An 18,163-nucleotide genomic window follows, 5' to 3' on the forward strand; every position below is an offset into this window, starting at 1 on the left:
GTGTGTGCTGTGTGTGTATGTGTGCGCTGTGTGTGTATGTGTGTGCTGTGTGTATGTGTGTGTTTGGTTGAAAGCCCAAAAGTCGCGCTTTCAATTAAAAATCGCCATGAACGGTTCGGATTTTGTGAGTTGGGGGCATTTTACACACGGACAGCTGGCCAGTTTGATGTGCTCGAATTAGATTTGTATTAAATTGCATTTTTGTGGTTATTATTTCGTTTATAGCATTTCACGTCTTGCGTCTGCACGACTGCCTTTTTTTTTTTTGTGTTTTTGTTGGTTTTATTTAATTTTGTATTTTTACGTATTTGCGTAAACAACTGCGGGGGCAAGTTAATGCAATCAAATGTGGCATAATTAAAAACTAATATCGGATGATGATGGAGTAGGGGATGTGAAAATTCAGGGGCTGCGTTGCGGTTTGATTATCAACTATGTGTAAATAAATAAATAAGCAGGCCTCGATTTAGTCGATTATATATGGATATTTACATACTGCCATTAGACCTAGGAAACTCAACGAGCTTACATTTCACTATTCAACAAGTCACCAAGCGAACTTCTATTCTATAAAAATGAATAATCTTAATTCGCCACCTAGTAAAGCCATGAATCGAAAACGAATCAAAAAGAGAAGTGTGTCCATGATAAGGATGCAACCACCGGAAAAGCGGATGCGTCTTGAAAATGAAATGGTATTGGAAATAAGGCGCATTAAAGTTGATCAAAAAGAAGATAATTCTGGTTATAATGTTATCACTAAGGAATATTTAATGGATAATTTCGATGACACTGGCATGGAAATGCGTATCTCTAAATTGAATTAGCAGTGATAAATTTCGATTAAATGCATGCTCATCATGCTGCTTATCAAAATATTGATTATGGTAAGTAACCATTAGTTGCAATTGATTAACTAATTTTGCGAAATAGCTAATAATGCTCTCAAACAGTTTTTCTCTAAATTAGTTGCGACTGAACTAATAAATTTTGATGGCGCCTAAATTGGATTATTGATACACTTAAATTATAAATTGAATGCGTTGCAGTTCTGCAAAACTTGGAAATTTCATTGCGACCCCTTGGAAATTTGGTTTTCATAATGCACCTTGATGTTGATTGAATAGCGCTTGCTGGAATTATAAATATATGTTTTAGGTAAAATACCTGAAAATACGCAACATTGTGTGTTTGAGCAGCGCGGAGTGACCATCTTCAAGACAGGAATATTAAGTGATTGCATGCACACAAATGTGAGGGCAACTCAATTACGGAAGCGTTTTGCGCCATGTGGCGCCGCCAAGAATTTCATTTGGCTGGCAAGTCACGTGATGTGCAACAGCAGCAGTCGTCGCTGGTGGGTTATGTTACGTTGCGCCGCCGAGAGGATCTGGGCATCTGGAGATCGGGTGTCAGGGGTCGGGACACTGGGGCTCTGGGGCTCTAAAGGTCTGAGGTCTGGGGGTCAAACGCTGACCCGACACAATGATAAACTGCGTGCCGCAATATGAGGCAGCTAGCCGCAGAACTTTTTGGCCATGAGTGCGAGCGAGTGTAGGAGACCAGCCTGCCGCTAATTTATGTCATCCCTCGTCCTTTCCCAGTCCGCCGAAGATGGATCCTGGCCCATGGCCAAAGGGAGTCCTTTTAGTCACCATTTTCTCCCTACGCCTTCTATACTAATTTTTTTTTTTTTTTTTTTTTTTGGTTGCGACATGGTCAACTGGCACATGGCATTCCCAGTGGCACGCTCCAGGGGCATCAATATTCCCGACGCTGGACGCGCATGGCCACCTTCGGCGAGGAAAGGCAGCGCTCCCCAGATGCACTGCAAAAGATTTTCCCCATGTAAGGAAAAAGAAAAATGCAGAAAAACCAATTAGTTAATTAGAGTACATATTAATTGGGCATTTTACTGTAACACAAAAGAGCAAAACTAGTGGATAACAGTTGGTAATTTTGTGCCATGATTTTTTCGTGCAGTGTACTAGTTTCGATACAATACTTGGTCAGAGACATAGAAGAGCCAAGGCTAAGAACACAGTCAAAATATTGACACGACTTGCTCTTGGCCGAGCTCTTTGTTGCGCTTTATTGACACTGCCCAAGGACGTGCAACATATCCGTGTCCTGTGCCCTCTGTCCTGTGTCCTGCCCTTCGTATCCTGGCATCCTGGCATCCTTGTGCCTTCCACTCGCCACTTTGTGCCTTCTGTCTGCCAACTTGGTTTTAATCTCGTTTTCAAATTGCTCGATTTTAAAGACATTTGCCTTGCTTCTTCGGCTTCGAATGGCTTGCATTTTGTGAAAATTCGTTTACTTCAATAATGCCAAGTAATGGCTGAGATTTCGTTGCTCGATTTATATATATTTTTTCAAACGGCTGTTTGCCTTTTCTTTTTTCGCCCCAAAAATACGCTCGGTGTCTCACGTATGTGCTTGGTTTTTCTTTTGTTTTTTTTTTTTGAAATATCGCTGGTATTTTGTATTTTGTATTTCATATGTTTCCTTTATTTATTTATTCTAGTTTCGGTTTTTTAGTTTTCATTGTTGGCTTTTGTCTGTGCCTTCGAGAAAAAATGTGGCGATTTACACGGCTTGAAACTAAAGTAAGCGCACTCACGTTTGCCGGTGGAAATTCGTAGATAGAATCTGCACAATCATTTTCAAAATTATATTCTTATAAGCTTAGAGTTATGTGCTCGTGTTAAGCAAAAATAAAAAAAATGTAATACACAAGTCCATTGCCCATTCAACAAGATATTAACCTTGTATGCCATTTTGATTTCCGTTTTACTTTCCCCTCATTTACACGCCCCATGACTTTTATATTGCCACAATTGTCGAGTGTTTAACGAAAGTCCGTTGACTTGAGCTCAAGCTCATCCTGATTGCATGGCGTAAATAGTGCGCCAAGCAGCAAATGTCCTGGATATTTTTATACATACATTTTTTTTCAGCTCTTCTTAAGCCACGCACATCATAACGTAATCACTATACGTTGCCGCATAATGCAGACGGCAAACACCCATACATTCTTACGGCATTTCCATATGCAATTGGGCGCATTAATTCAATTGAGCCGATGACGATAAGGACATGGATGCCAGGATGCCAGAATGCCAGGATGCCAGAATGCCAGGACGTCAGGATGCTTGAATGCCAGAATGCCAGAATGTCAGGCTACTAACGTTAATGAACCGGGTGGCAAAGTTCCGGACGGGACAATGAGCGAATGACATCAAATATATAAGCACAATTAATGCAGTCCTTCGACAAGTTTTCCGTTGTCCTTGACTGTAGGTGATACCCATCTGTACATACATACATTTAGTGCCCATCCTTTGCCTAATTTATCCTGATGGCGGACTTGATACGCATCGCTGTGCGACAGCAGCAGACTTGGCTAAGTGGCACCCGATTCCCGGCGACTTTATAAATATGACTGTGCGTCATAAAAATGTATGAGGCGGCGTTGTCGAAGTGCATGAATTTTATGCGAGCCTCACTCTGTTTCTTCATGCACTGGGCAAAAAAATTATATTTATATATTTATAAAATAATTTTATTAAGCTTTGTAGTCCCTAACTATTCTTGAGGTATTTGTACATCATAAGAAATAATTATATCAGATATAAACAAATGTTTCTAAATAAACCAAAGTAGGAAAAGTACTAGTTCTCGTTGCATTCCTGATAAAAATCAATTTAAAACTGCCTTACCACTGCTCTTTTCTCCCTGTGTATGTGGCAAGGACAATCATTACGCGTTGGTGTTGCGAAGCAGCTGGGACAACACACCGTCCTCCGTTTCCCCCACCATCATCACCATCTTCTTCTCCGTCTTCGTACTCGTTGTCGTCCACCTCCTCTTGTCTACATCTCTCATCTTCCATTTGCCATCCCCAGGCCCCATCCCTTATCCGTGGATTCCGGATTGGCGAGTAGCCCCATCGCCACGTGGCCACGTGTTTACATGCGTTCCGGCCATAAAGTAACGCCAACAAACGCACTTTACAGCCTCCAAAAAGTGCCGGCTGGAATATGGGAATATGGGTACATGACTGGGACGACAACCCCACGAATGGCGAACTGCTGGCAAAGGTGGCTTAAGCTAAATTTTTAATGAAACGTCGCATAGAAAACGAAAAAAGTTGAATTTATGACTAGCACATGAACTTGATACGCATCCGTGGGGTAGCTACATTTTTTAATTTTAAACAAAAAATTTAATTGAACTATTTGTGCTTATTGGGACAAGCAGTTTATCAGATTGATTTTATAGAAATATCTATTATCCATATCTATAATTTATTCTATTCTAGAATGTATTTTTATATGGGAGTATACATTTAATTTAATTAATATTTATACTTGGAAACCATTTTTTCTCCTTATAAATAGTACTATAATAAGAGGTATCATTTAGTCCGTTCACTTCTCCCACTTATCTTCTTCAGTCCCTTTGGCCGTGAAACCTTTTTTTTTCTATTTTTTGTAGACGGCGTCTTGGGTCACGACTGGTTTTTGATTAGCTGCGATTGGGCGCAGTTGCTGACGGCTGTTTGATGGTCTAGTAAAAAGTAAAATGGCATATACCCTTTTCAGTTACCAGGTGAAAGGAGTGAAACCTTAACGAAATAAGGCAATGTAATTTTATATTATGAGTATTTGTACTATTAATTAGTTTTAGACAAATCTAATAGCTTCTATTACTCTTCCTAACGTCTGACTAATTCAATAAAATTTCTATTTAATGTTGAAGAACTCGAAACTTTCTTAAGAACAGTAAACAATAAGCACATGAATTATAATTAAGTGAAATTACGTGCTGATATATGGGCTGCAGTGGGTAATTAACCCTAATTGGAAACGGAACTTACTTTCCGTCACAATACATTTTGAATCGAGAGCTTTCAAGGTTGAGTCATATTTCGAAAGGTTTTCCACTGCCGCTGGGAAAATCGCTGCGATGACAGGTCAGATCAGCGAAAATGAAGCCTGTCATAAGTGGGCACTTGCCACAAATTGCCCGTTTAATTGTATTATTTATGTGCATTTTCATTTTTTGTTTTTAACAATGTGCAAGACGAAAGAGCTGACTGATTAATGTTAATACATTGCAACTTCTTTCTGTTGCAGTTCGTAAAACTTTTAATTGCCTTTTTATTCATTCGCACTTATAATTGTCCCCGTTGTCACTTATTGTTTTTTTTTTCTCATATTTTTGTTAAGTTTTTAGCTCTTTTGCTGGAACTATTACTTAAGCAACTTATGCAATTTGTTAAAATTTTTTTAAAATAATTTTTTAGCATGTTTGAAGCCATTTGAATTCCAAAATTATTTGAAATATTTTAATATGTTTTTAAATTGTGCATTAAGCTGTATATTTGTTGCTACAATCGAAAATGTTCAGCTGCCCTTAAAGTGGGTAAATCAGATGCTGTAAACCGACCATATAATTCACTTATCTGTCTCCTCCACAGCTCGACCACGCCCCCTTGCTGGACCGCCGCCTCCATCGGAATGCTCCATTGTAGATTAAGGTCTTTCGTAAACAAGCATATATGTATATATGTATGTACATACGATGTACGAGTGTTTCGGCAATCCCCCAAACGATTCAATAATAAATGCCTTTTGCATTGTTATCCCAAATGTGCCGCAAATTGCGAACATTTTATGCACTTCGAGCTACTCATTAATACGCCGGCACACAATACGCATGGATGTGTTTGTTGGGCATAGTTGGATTTCACATATTGCCAGCTTGATTGAATTTGACAGTAAAATATTTTATCCTAAATCATTTGCCCATTTCCTTCCACTGCTCTTCTTTGGGGTTTGCATTTTGAGTGCCTGGCAAATCAATGGGAAATTTGCTTAGCCAATTTGTTAAATGCGTCAACACGCATACACACACACACACATGGGCAGAATACAGGAAACAACACCCATGTTCAACTATGTATATATGTATGTATCTTTGAATATCAGTATATTTTTGCACACACAGACGAGCCGGAGTATCGGTCAAAAGACCAAAAAGTGGACAGGACAGTACGTCCTGTCATGTCCTGGTGTCCTGGCTGTTAAGTGCAGCACGCAAATAAATCATAAAATATTTAGCCGAAAATTGCATACAACAATTCTGAAAAGTGTGGTATGCAACGGCGCCAAACATTCAAGCCACTGGCAATCGGCCAAAAAATCTTCACCTTCCAACGATCTATCACGGAGCAATTAAGTGCCACCTCTTCTTGCAGCCATAAAACGTGGCAAGCAGAGAACTGCAAGAGTGGCATTTTTTGCCACCCTGATCACACTCAACAATTTTGAGTGCGGGTGCCACTCACACCGGTTTTCGCGGGTACATACAAACACCCGGTCAAAATATTCGGGTGTCTGCAAACACCCTGGTGCCTGCGCACCCGAATCAATGCGGCACCCTACGTCGCGGGTACCAATCACACTCGCCACTCATAACGAAGGGTAGAGAAGGCAAACATGCAGAAAAAGGCAAGTGCCTTTTTCTCGGAAACACCCGGGTGTCTTGGTAAACACTCGGGTGTTTTGGTAAACACCCGGGTGTTTTGGTGAACACCCGGGTGTCTGGTAGACATTTGAGTGCCTGTGGTAGGTAACATACGAAAAAGAAAAGTACATTAAGTACTGAAAAACGAAATATATTATGCCAAAAATCTGTAGAACTATGCATTCTATTTACAGAAATTTAACCAACACGAAATAGACATTTCTTTTTTATATCTTATATTATTTGCTTTGTTAAAATTTTTAATATTTAATTACCATATTTAACTTTGTATGTATAATTTTTCTTTTTAAAATGATAAAAAAAAACAATAGAAATATAATTGTGTTAATTAAGTATACCATAAATACTATTTAATAATATACATAATATATTATTTAATAATACATATGTAAGTTTGTTTTTTGTTAAGACATTAGATACATCAAAACGCAAAAACATGTGCACGACCTTTTTCTTGGGTGTTTCCATTCACCCTAAATTTTTTGGACCGTGTCTCGCTTCCACCCATACAATTTTTATGCATACAGAAAAGTACCTGCGGCCGTTCCTTGCTTGCGCGTCACCCACTCTAAACTTCTTTGCACAGCAGACACCCGGGTGTTTTTTGTGCAAGTACAAAAAACACCCTGGTGGCAAAACACCCGGGTGTTTGTCATTGCTAAATTTAGGGTGTCTCCAAACACCCGGGTGCGGAGACTCCCGGTGTTTAGCGGGTACACTTAGGGTGCCGGTGGCTTGCTGCAGTTCTCTGGTGGCAAGGATAAAATTTAAACGAAATCGGCAGCCGCATCTTTGTGGCAAAATGCAATATTATCACGGTGCTTGTCGGAAAAATATATCAAAATATGTTGACAAACGGTTGGTAAGACAAATAGAACAAAGCACTGGAAAAAGAACAAGAGACAACGCGGTTGCCCGACTATCACTTACCCCTTACTCAGCTGGTGGAAGTTTAGTTCGTTTATCTGGAAGTGTAGTTCTGGGGTTTCATTTAAATTACATTGCAAAGGTAATTACTTAAAAGAAAAATAAAACTGTAGACAGAAAGAAACGCATTCTCAAGAGATGTCGGTGCTTACTTTTTAACCGATTTATAAGTAGAAACAAATTAATTCTCGCCATTTATCGTGCTGTAGTTTTCATCACTGCTGTTAAATAAAAATGCAAAGTCAAATATTGTGTGAGTAAAGAGCATTTTGCTTTTGCTGCCTAATTCTTCGCACACTTGCGTCAAAAAACTGTGCGGATTTTAATAAACAAAGTGTATGTGCTGCCAGCAACAACAAGCTTGTCCATGTTGTTGTTTTAATTTGTTGATTGAAAACAGTGGCTGCCGAGGCGTGGAGGGGCGTGGCGAGGTGGGGCAAAAAAAAAAAAAATTGCAAAGTGGCAAAAATGAAACATCTAGAACATCAGGGCAGCCCACCATCAATGCCACATCAATGATGCATCCACAAACTCCGTTTACAATGAGGCGCATAATTATGGCAGAGATTTCTGTTTAATATTTACCTTTGCATTATGTTAAGTATTAGCTATACTTTAATCTTAAATCAATAAAATAGCTGTTCTAAAAACATATATTTTTAAAACCATTTTTATATTAAACAAACTTTCTTAAAATTCGCAGTTTATACAAACTTTTGTATCAGAGCCATTGCAAATACATTGTAAGCTTTATATATAAATGAACATTAATAATAGGTTAGTTACTACTATTTTCGTGACCGCAACTGTGAGTGTGCGCGTGTGTGTGGGTGTGCGAGTATTTGTGAGGGAATGGTCAATACCGACTAATTGCGCTTAACAAGCCAAAAAAAGAAGGAGCTCTCGAGCGAAGAACGTAGTGCAAAATGCAGCTGGGGGAAAAAAAAAGATTCCAGAGGCAGACGAAGAAGAAGTGGGAAGAATCGTAGCTCCAGCGGTGGCTCCAAAAGGGATGGTGCTGCAAGGGTTGCCGGGAGGGGAGGGTGGTGGGGGGTGTTGGGATGGATGATAACATGCTCCTAATGGACTTGACATGCAAATTGTCGTCATCAAGAGTGACCCAAACGAGCGGTGACATCACCCCACTGCCTTGATCCCCCTTCCCCCCTCCCCCCCCCCTTCACCACCAAATAAAAGGGGCGCGGTTGGCCACGCCCACACGGCCAACGGCTTTGGGTTTTGATTGTTGATTACCTTGGCTCAAACAGTAGCAGCAGTAGCATCTCCATCTCTATCCCCATCTTCATCTCCATCTCCTTGCACATCCGCATCCGCATCCCCATTCGCATCCGCATCCGCATCTGCATCTGGTGCAGAGTAAATTGCATTAGGCAAACAATTGATTCGGGTCCCGTTGGGGAAATCGGTCGGTTAACAAATTTTTAATGCATACATTTAGGGGCAGTCGATGGAATCGAGTTGGCCAGTGGCCACATTGGACTTTGGATACCATTGGCCTAACGAAGTTACCTCCATTTGCCAACCAGTCTCGTTCATCAGGAGCAGCATAATGCAACGATTGGAACGAAATTTAATTATAATTGCCATCGAGAAAGATGCAAAAGTGAGTACAAGTTTTATTTATTTACTCTTGAAAGAGCATTACAATTGCTGGCCGACAAAGTTGAAGTCCAACATATTAGCAAATACATTTGAACTTTGGCAAATGAAATTTTTATTTAGGCCTGCTACCCAGGCAAACAACATAGCTTTTAAAGCAAAAAAAAAAATAAAAATAAAAAATCTATGCAAAACGTAGATACGGAAAACATTTAGTTTTGTATTGAGGCAAATTTTGCCAACTTGCATGCTGAGCCATTGAATGTGTTTCCATTATACACAGTATAGCAAGATTTTAAATATATAAAATGGATTTATACATATATCCGTTTGGTATCATTTTTATGGTTTTATTAAATGTGAGTTTCCTGCATTTAGTAGTTCCTGTTGTAGATTTGAATACGTATCTGAAAAACCCTGAACTTCCAAACCAAAAAGCCCATCCTCTTGTGACTGTGAAGAGCTGGAAAAACGCGATTCACTTCGCTTTGTTCTAATTGAAAACGAAAATGTAATTAGTTCGCCTACAAGCGACAATGTCGGCGGAGTTGGCGCTTCAAACGAAAAACGCACGCAAATGTCTGAGAGTATGTTTAAAAATTATCAAGGCAGTTGGAAATGGGGGAGGCGCCGCAGTCTGTGGGAACAATTAGCGGCAAACAGGCTGTAGGTTTCGGCACGGCAGCTTATTAGAGGGAGGACTCCTTGTCCTTTTTGCGTATCCTTTGGATTGTGGCAAGTATACTTTATGCATATGGTGGCAAACATTTGAACGGCTGAGCTGCGAGGCCAACATAACCAACATAACCAACTGGCAAAGGTAAATGTAAAGGTAGTGAGCACTTTTGAGAATCCAATGGGCCAATATGCCAGCCATTTACATTTCTGCTGATTACACTGAAAACAAGTTGAGTAACAACTATGACTAATATCTAGAAATTAAAAGGGAGCTTTATCTAATGCTTAATTAATGTACTTTGTATGTACTTTGCTTAATTAAATTTATAATGATTTTCTATATATATATATATATATATATCATATCAACATAGAAAGCCATAGCTTAGCAAACAAATCTTTAATGTTTTTTTGGCAGTGCCTCCATTTTTTGGCATGTGTCTGGGATCTGGGCGGATTTGGGTGACCTGGAAGCCGGAGAACTGGTAGCCAGGCAGCTTAGGTCTTAATGGAAGCCGAGGACACAGAAGTGGGATCATGTTTAAAGAAGCTTCCGACGTGATACCGAAAAACAATTGCAAAGTGGTAAGTAGCAACTCTGAATGTCGCACTTTGACACGGGAGAAGTTTTTCGTCAGCTCGTTTGCCGCCCCCACGAAATTGTAAATTGAAATATAGCTGCTGGTTTTAATCACAATTAAATGGCAGGCGGGGTATTGAATAGAATGGAATGGTATGGAATGAAAATGCCAAACGCTCGTTGAAAGCAAAACAGCGCCAAACTGCGGCGCTTGACTAAATTGACAGAGCGCTTTATGCCACAAACAATATTCCAAAAATAATATAACAGTATGTACTTTGATTAAGTAGTCACAAATTAGTGATCAACTTAAGCACTGCACACTAAAGTCTACTATTTCGATTCCAATTACACTTTTCCAACTTCTTGAAGAACATTTATAGCCAGTGCACTGCAGTGCAACATGGCGTATGCGCAACATTAAGTGTAATGTAGTTAAACATGTATTTTTGAGTAGAAAATTGAAAGTATGCAATCTTAATATTTTTTTAATTTACTATGCAAATAATTATCTAACAAGAAAGGGGGGAAATTAATCATATTACACATAAGTAAATGTGAAATATATATATTTTTGAAATAATTCAGTTTCTTTTCCAATTTGTTCGGCTTTAATGTACAAAAATGCAAGATCTTGCGTATAAAAACCTTAGCTTTCGAAATCGAAACCGGCTGTTGCATAATGTGTTCGCCAACTAGAGCCTTTTGGGATTTGGCCCTGAACTGCATTGAACCGAGCTAAAATGAACTGTGAACTGTGGCAAAGTTGCACTCGAGCGGAGAGGTCAGAGTTCAGCCTGTGCGCTTGGGTATTGGAACTCGGATGGCGAAAATGCCAGTTGGCAGTTGGGAGAGAATGGAGGTAGAGTATGGAGGTGGTCATGTGGCGCGTCCAAGTGACCATAATTGGTCAGCAGGCGGCAGAATTGCATCGCACATGGACTTAGCTGCTTTTGCGGGACCTAGTTGCAAATGGCTGAATGGCTGAATGCATATTGCACATTGCACATTGCACATTGCATGTTGCACATAGCACGTTGCACGTTGCATGTTGCATTGAATCAACGCAATTGCAATTAGCAGAAATATCAATTGGCGAACACATTATGCTCGCAGCGGCTTTCGAGCAAGAAACTGCAACGAGAGTGACGAGGAATTTACTATTTTTGGATAATTGGAAAAGAGCTTCCTATATCTATATAATTACTTGCACCTTACAAAATGTTTATACAAAAAACCATACCAATAAATTCTAAGAACTAAGAACTAAAACTTCGACTTGGCACCAACGGATCCACTGCAATTCAATCCAATTCAATTCAATCAAATGCGATGTGATCTGCTACGAGTCTCTGAGTCTCTGCCACTCGACTGTACGCCCACTTATTAACGTCGAATGGGGCGTGGCATGTCCTGGCCAACGCCGCTGACCGCAGAACGCGCCGCTGCGTAAATGTAACAGCAATGAGCGGTTTTACAGTTGAGTGAATTAATCTGCGCTCACACGCCCCGCAACCGTTCACAATCCCATAAACATATGCATGTGCGGCATGCAAGCATACAAGCTCGCTATACACTGCACGAAATGGGCAAGAACTTATATTGTATAATTGTAATTTGATAAATTATATATTTAATTGAATTTCTGTAACGAGTTTAGCGTCTTTTGAAGGAGTTAAGTAAGTTTAAAAAATTATTATTCGATGCCAACGTTTCTATGAACGATTATCTATAAATTATATCATTTTAAAATAAATATATATTTTATATAGTAAGTAGAGCTTGAAAATGTTATACTTTCCATTATTTGAATGCTTAAAATATTTTTGCAGTGCTTGCATACGCATAGATGTGCGCATAAAATGTGCAATTAAATATTGTTTACTTTAATGCTTAGAAGATTTTAATTCAAAGGAATTTGTAAACACCAATTTCTAACGTCACTTTTTTTTGTTGTTTCGCTGACTGGCAATCGCTGAAAAATAATTAAAAATAAAGCAAACTTAAAATGGGTAAATTTCTGGTAAGAAGTGTAGTGTCTTGTTTTTATTGTTAGCATCATAAGAACAGAGCAGAGCATTTTAGTGGGTGCATACGGTTTTTTTTTTTAGTGGTTTTATTTGCAGTGCAGAGATTTTTCACACACACACACACGCACTCAGCGAAACCATTTACACACAGGTGAGACCAATTATCATGTTTCAATTTGCATTTGTAAGCACTGCAGTTGAGTTCAGGTTTCACATGGAGCCGTTGAGCCGATTGCCGCTGATGACGTTCGCTGCTCTCGCCTGCTTTTGGGGCATTTGGCATTTATTGCAAATGGCCGACACCGTTTGCCCTCCCCTTCACTCCCCTTGCCAACCACCACTTTCGCCGCCCAACTGCCACACCCCCATGGACATATACACCGAAAAAGGCGTCATTTCCGCACCTGACGCGTTTTACAAATCAACGCAAATTTCTCAAAAACGTTTCAACACACCGAAATAAAAGTAAAGAAAGAATATAGATTTAGAAAGGTTGCTTTTGCAGAATATCGACAGATTGATACCCTGTAAAGTGTCCTTGATTACTTAATCTTACAAGTTACTGTTACTAAAAAATTAACTACACTTGATTTTTTTGCATACATTTTGTGACTATCTCAACTATTAATTTACATATCTTTTTTAAAGATGTAGTAATATGTAGTTCCTTCTTTTTAAAACTGATTTAAGAATATATCATTACAAAAAAAAGCAGTTGCTAAAGATCCTAAAGTCCGTGTATAATTCTGTAACAAATAGCAAGTAGCCAAGAAACATACGATTACCGGTTGCAAAAATAAGACAAATTGCGTGTATATTTTCGTGATTTTCGTGTTGTTGTGCGGCTATTATTGCTGCTGCTTTGTTCGTTTAGCATTTTAGCCATGCTATTTTGTTTGCCATTGTCGGTCGTTGTTGCTGTTGTTGTTGTTGGCCGGCGGTGCTGGTTGCTGCAATTGTGGTTTGTTATTGGCCGTTGATAAAATCATCAATAAATTAAAAATGAAACTAGGCGCTGTCCCCCCGCCACCCCCCCTTTACTCACAGCTCGACCGGGCCACGCCCCCTGTCACTCACTCGACCATAACATCCGTTGGTAGCTAAATGGCAGGACGTTGGCGGCGTCTGTGGCCGTCGCCTGTGTTTATGCAATGGTATTTTTTTAAATTCCTATTTGCACTAGAGAACCAGTAGAGAACAAACAGGCAGAAAAAGGCAAATGGCCAAAATGAGATTTTCCACTCATCTCATTTATGTATCGTAAGCACCCGGGTGTCTGGTAGACACCAGGTAATCACCCCTTTCCACAAGCTCTTTCCACGTCAGAGCAAAAATGTGAAAAAAATATAATAATTTTTTTTTTTTTTAAAAACACAGTTTAATTGGAAATCTAATTACGAACTCAACGGGGTATCACATTCCATATTCGGACCAATATTTCAAATGTTCTGATCAAAATACTGATATTTATAGTCGCAAAAAACAGAAAAACGATTTTCGGCATTTCGCAATAATTAAAAAATCATCATCATAAATTGTAAAAAATGTGAAAAAAATTTAATTTTTTTCTGAAAACACAGTTTAATTGGAAATCTAATTACGAACTCAACGGGGTATCACATTCCATATTCGGAACAATATTTCAAATGTTGTGATAAGAATACTGATAATTAATTACGTAAAAAAAGAAAAAACGATTTTCGGCAAAAATGTAATATTTACTATTGGTGTTTTTGGTATAACTTGGCTAAAAATGGTCAGAAAGTTAAAAGAATTACATTTTTGTACTCCTAATTACCAATACTAACTAAATATATCACTTTTTGACCGACTTTCTTAAAATAATTTTTGGCCAGATTTTCGCATTTTTTGTAAGGGGTAACATCATCAAAATTTGCAAAAAATTGGAACGACATAGAAAACATTTTTGAAAACACAGTTCGATTGGAAATTTAATTACGAATTTAACGAGGTATGCCATTCCATATTTGGACCAATATTTTGAATGTTCTGATCAAAAACACACTCATTTATGTCTCGTAAACATTCGGGTTTCTGGTAGACACTCGAGTGTCTGTGGTAACATAATTACTGATAAACGAAACAGATTATGCCCAAAATCTTTAGATAGCCTCCTTTTTTACATTCTTTTTACAGAAATTTAAACAACACGAAATATACATTTCTTTTTTATACATTATATTATATGCATTGTTAAAATTTTTAATATTTCTTTGCCATATTTGATTAAATAATAAAAAAAAACAAGCAGCCGCAGCCAAAAGTCAAAAACTTAAGCGTCCCTCTCCATTTTCGCTCAGGTACTCACCCCTTTCCTTAAGCTCTCCTCTCTTCCCCTCTTCCACGTCAGAGCTGAGAGTTGGTTGTAGCTCCTGGAAAATAGCTCGCTCAGGCACTTCCTCCAGTAGGTCGAAATCACATTGTTGGTATCCTCTGCTGCCACATTAAATCACTGCACATCTCACTCACATTTAGTATTTTTTTCTTTTAAAACATCGAAAAAGTGGTTTGCTTATGTAGGACTTTTGAGAAGCGCAGAGGAGGGCACCTATATTTTGGTATTATTTAGTATTTCTAGTATTAAGTATTTAGTATTATTTAGTATTTAGTACTTAGTATTTTTTTTAGTACTTAGTATTATTTAGTATTTAGTATTATTTAGTATTTAGTATTATTTAGTATTTAGTACTTATTATTCTTTATTATTCATAATTTCCTTTTAATTTGACCTAATACTTTCAGCTATTTTACTTATAATTTTATAATTTCACTTTAAATGTCAGCTAGCACAATAGAATTAGAATAGTGTTAATTAAGTATAAATATCCAACCTATTAAAGTTCGTTGATTCATTTTCCGTAACTTTGAATTTTCATAGGAATTTCAACTGCTCTCAAAATTGGTAACTGCTTGTCTAAATGGTGCTTCTAAAATGATGAACTTTACTACGATTTTCACTCTTCCAAGAAGGAGCTTAAACAATATTCTTTTTTGTTTTTTTTTTTTGGCAACCAAAAACTGGAACTGCTTGGTTTTGTTGCTGCCGCCGTTTGGCTCAATGGACGAGCATATTTCTTTGTTTGCTCACATATTCCCGCGTGCTCACACACTCAGGTGGTGTGTGTACGTGTACCTGATGTCCCTGTTTTGTCTGTTTTGTGTGCTTTGTCTGTTGCAACCCGACAACCCAGCAACCCAGCAACCCAGCAACCCAGCGACGACAGCAACAATAACAGTCGGCCAGGGTGCACCACAATGGACAGTTTTGCATAACGCATTAGAGAGGCATTCAAATAGGCAGCCAACATCGCGTATACGCCGCGTGGTCGTCGACACGCATTCAATGGATTTTCGCCCATACTTTTTGGGCTCGGTTGAGGTTGAGGTGGCTGTTGCTGCTGCTGCTTTTGGCACGTAATAATAATGGAGGCAATAAACAATGCAAAATTTGTCGAATTTTGATTATTTTATAATAAGTAGTGGATCGAACAAATATTGCATTAATGAAGAAGACGATTCTGACTATGATAGATGGATAGATAGATGGATGGATGGATGGGCAGATGTGTGGATAGATTGTTCCTGCGCTCATTGTTTTTGCCCCTTTGTGGCTTAAACCGATTGAATGGACTCGGGTGCTAACACTATGCGCATATACATACATATATGCATATTGTATATACATACAAACAATTGTATATACGAGTATATTCCCCAATGTTATCGCTACGCACGAGTGATGGATATTAATTGTAATGGCCTTTGCTGCAACAACTGCTGTTTAACAATTGTGCACTTTATTCTCATTTGTCTTCTGCTTAATTAACTTGCTGCCGAGGTCCTTTTGTTGGTTTTGTTAGCTTTGAAATTGCATTGTTTTCACTCACCATAAACCGAGCATCTCGGTGTGGTATATGATGATGTTCAATGTATTATCGGAAATTTCATGATTAAGCTAATAGTCGAGACGAATTGATTTTTGAATATTTGCAAAACGCTTTTCCTTCTGGATAGCATAAAGCACTTTAATTTCAGTCGGAACTTGCCATTTTCCAAGCCATTTGCAATGATTGATTACCCTGGAGTCCAAAAATCATTACAGGTAATAAGAAAGCGATTTCAGATTTTATGTTCTATACTCTCCACAATATTATATTATCCTACACTTACATAAATGGAAATAGGAACATTATCGATGCAATTGTAGTAATTTACTCTGTGATTTTACGTCACGCATACGCCCCGTTGCTTTATATCTTTTTTGAATAGCAGTACCTCTTTGGAACATAGCTAGCTTTTATTTTATCATAATGATTGCTATTTTCCCTTCAGACATTCGTTTGGAAAATGCATAGAAATCTCGGCCTACTTTTCGCAAATAATGCTACTGCTTTCTGTTTAATCAAACCCTGTACGAAACGCTATTAAATGTGCACATCGTCACGTCGTCCAGTTGCCACTTGGGAGGCAATCCAAGACAATGGGCGCCCGTCCGAAAATGTAGCACTAATGAGGCACATGCCACACGCACACCCATTCTCCACCCTCCACCACCACCCAATGCCAGCCATTAGGAACACCCACCCAGTTTTAAACACCCACAAGCACCCCTTTCGCCACTCGCGCGAAGAAGTTGCGCTCTGCAGTCGCGCAATTGTCAACAGCAAAACAATATACAAATAAATTGTATTTTATTTCACTTAAGTTGAAAGGCAGCATCGCAAGGAGCCACGCGCTGCGCAGCGCTGTCTTTTGGCAGCTGCACTGAGATAAATTCGTTGATAGTTGATCAGATTATGCAAGCCAAAGTAAGTGCATTCTTTGTTGCGGAAGAAATAGCAGAAAGTCCTGCATTTTCTGGTTTTGCAATGCATTTGTCTTTCATGGTATTTGGTTAGTACATTTACTTATTAATGTTTCAGCTTAGTAACTTTTACTTTTTTCATGCCAGTTTCAGCTGCATTTGCTGTAACTGTGATTTAAGCAATTTATGTTATTTGTATTGCTATTAAATACAGTTTTGTTCATCATAAACATAGTGTAACTCAAGTTATTCAAATGGCAGCCACTATAATGAATATTTGTGTACCGTGTAGTCGAAGACGAAACGAAGATGTTGCAGATGCGGGACTTGGGACTTGCAGGATCCTGAAATGCGGAGAGGTGGAAGATAGAGGGGGTGAGAGGGGGAAAGGACCTTGAGGAGGCGACAGGAGGCGTTCAGGTGAACGTCGGCACTGACAATGCCCCGTCTTCGTTGTCGTAGTTGCATTTCGTGGCTGTTGCACTAAAACAAAGCAGGCTGCCAGGACAATGGTGGCAGGATAAGCAACAACCAGGATCTGCACAAAAGCCAGCAAGAAAACAAGGAGGGGGGTGGGGAGTATTGCAAAAAGTGGCAGTGGCGCCTGAAAATGGGGTGCTGCATTTAACCCGTTGTAGTGGAGCCGGAGCATCGCCAGCGACGATTAGAAAATCGATGCTTAAACTCGTATAATTGCACATTTATAATTAATCGAGAATCTAAGCGAATTATTATGCGCTTCCTTTTGCAAAACGCCAGCGGCACATTTGCTATGTTTGCTGTCTGCTTACAATTTTTAAGTTAATAAGCCGGTTGAGCTGTGTGGTTTTGTGTGTTTGGCTATTAAGCAGTTATAGAACAATATTATGGCTAAGGGCAACATTCGAATATTTGTTAATTTGTGTGATTCTTAGGATTAAACATTTAGGGACTTACAAAATCCAGAAG

At 38.9% G+C, this 18,163-nt stretch overlaps 1 long non-coding RNA gene across 2 annotated transcripts; it reads left to right on the forward strand.

Annotated features, from left to right (window-relative positions):
- On the forward strand, positions 1-3,571 carry LOC26535860. 2 transcript variants are annotated; one of them, XR_001453812.3, is made up of 3 exons: positions 442-887; positions 954-1,848; positions 2,961-3,571. It is a non-coding gene; the product is annotated as an uncharacterized LOC26535860 (long non-coding RNA). The 2 variants fall into 2 exon arrangements; XR_006245257.1 differs by lacking the exon at positions 2,961-3,571 and having other exon boundaries at positions 1-887; positions 954-1,181.
- Positions 3,572-18,163: the final 14,592 nt, after the last annotated feature.

This window comes from Drosophila yakuba, chromosome X, assembly GCF_016746365.2.
Source record: "Drosophila yakuba strain Tai18E2 chromosome X, Prin_Dyak_Tai18E2_2.1, whole genome shotgun sequence".
Taxonomy (NCBI): Eukaryota; Metazoa; Arthropoda; class Insecta; order Diptera; family Drosophilidae; genus Drosophila; species Drosophila yakuba.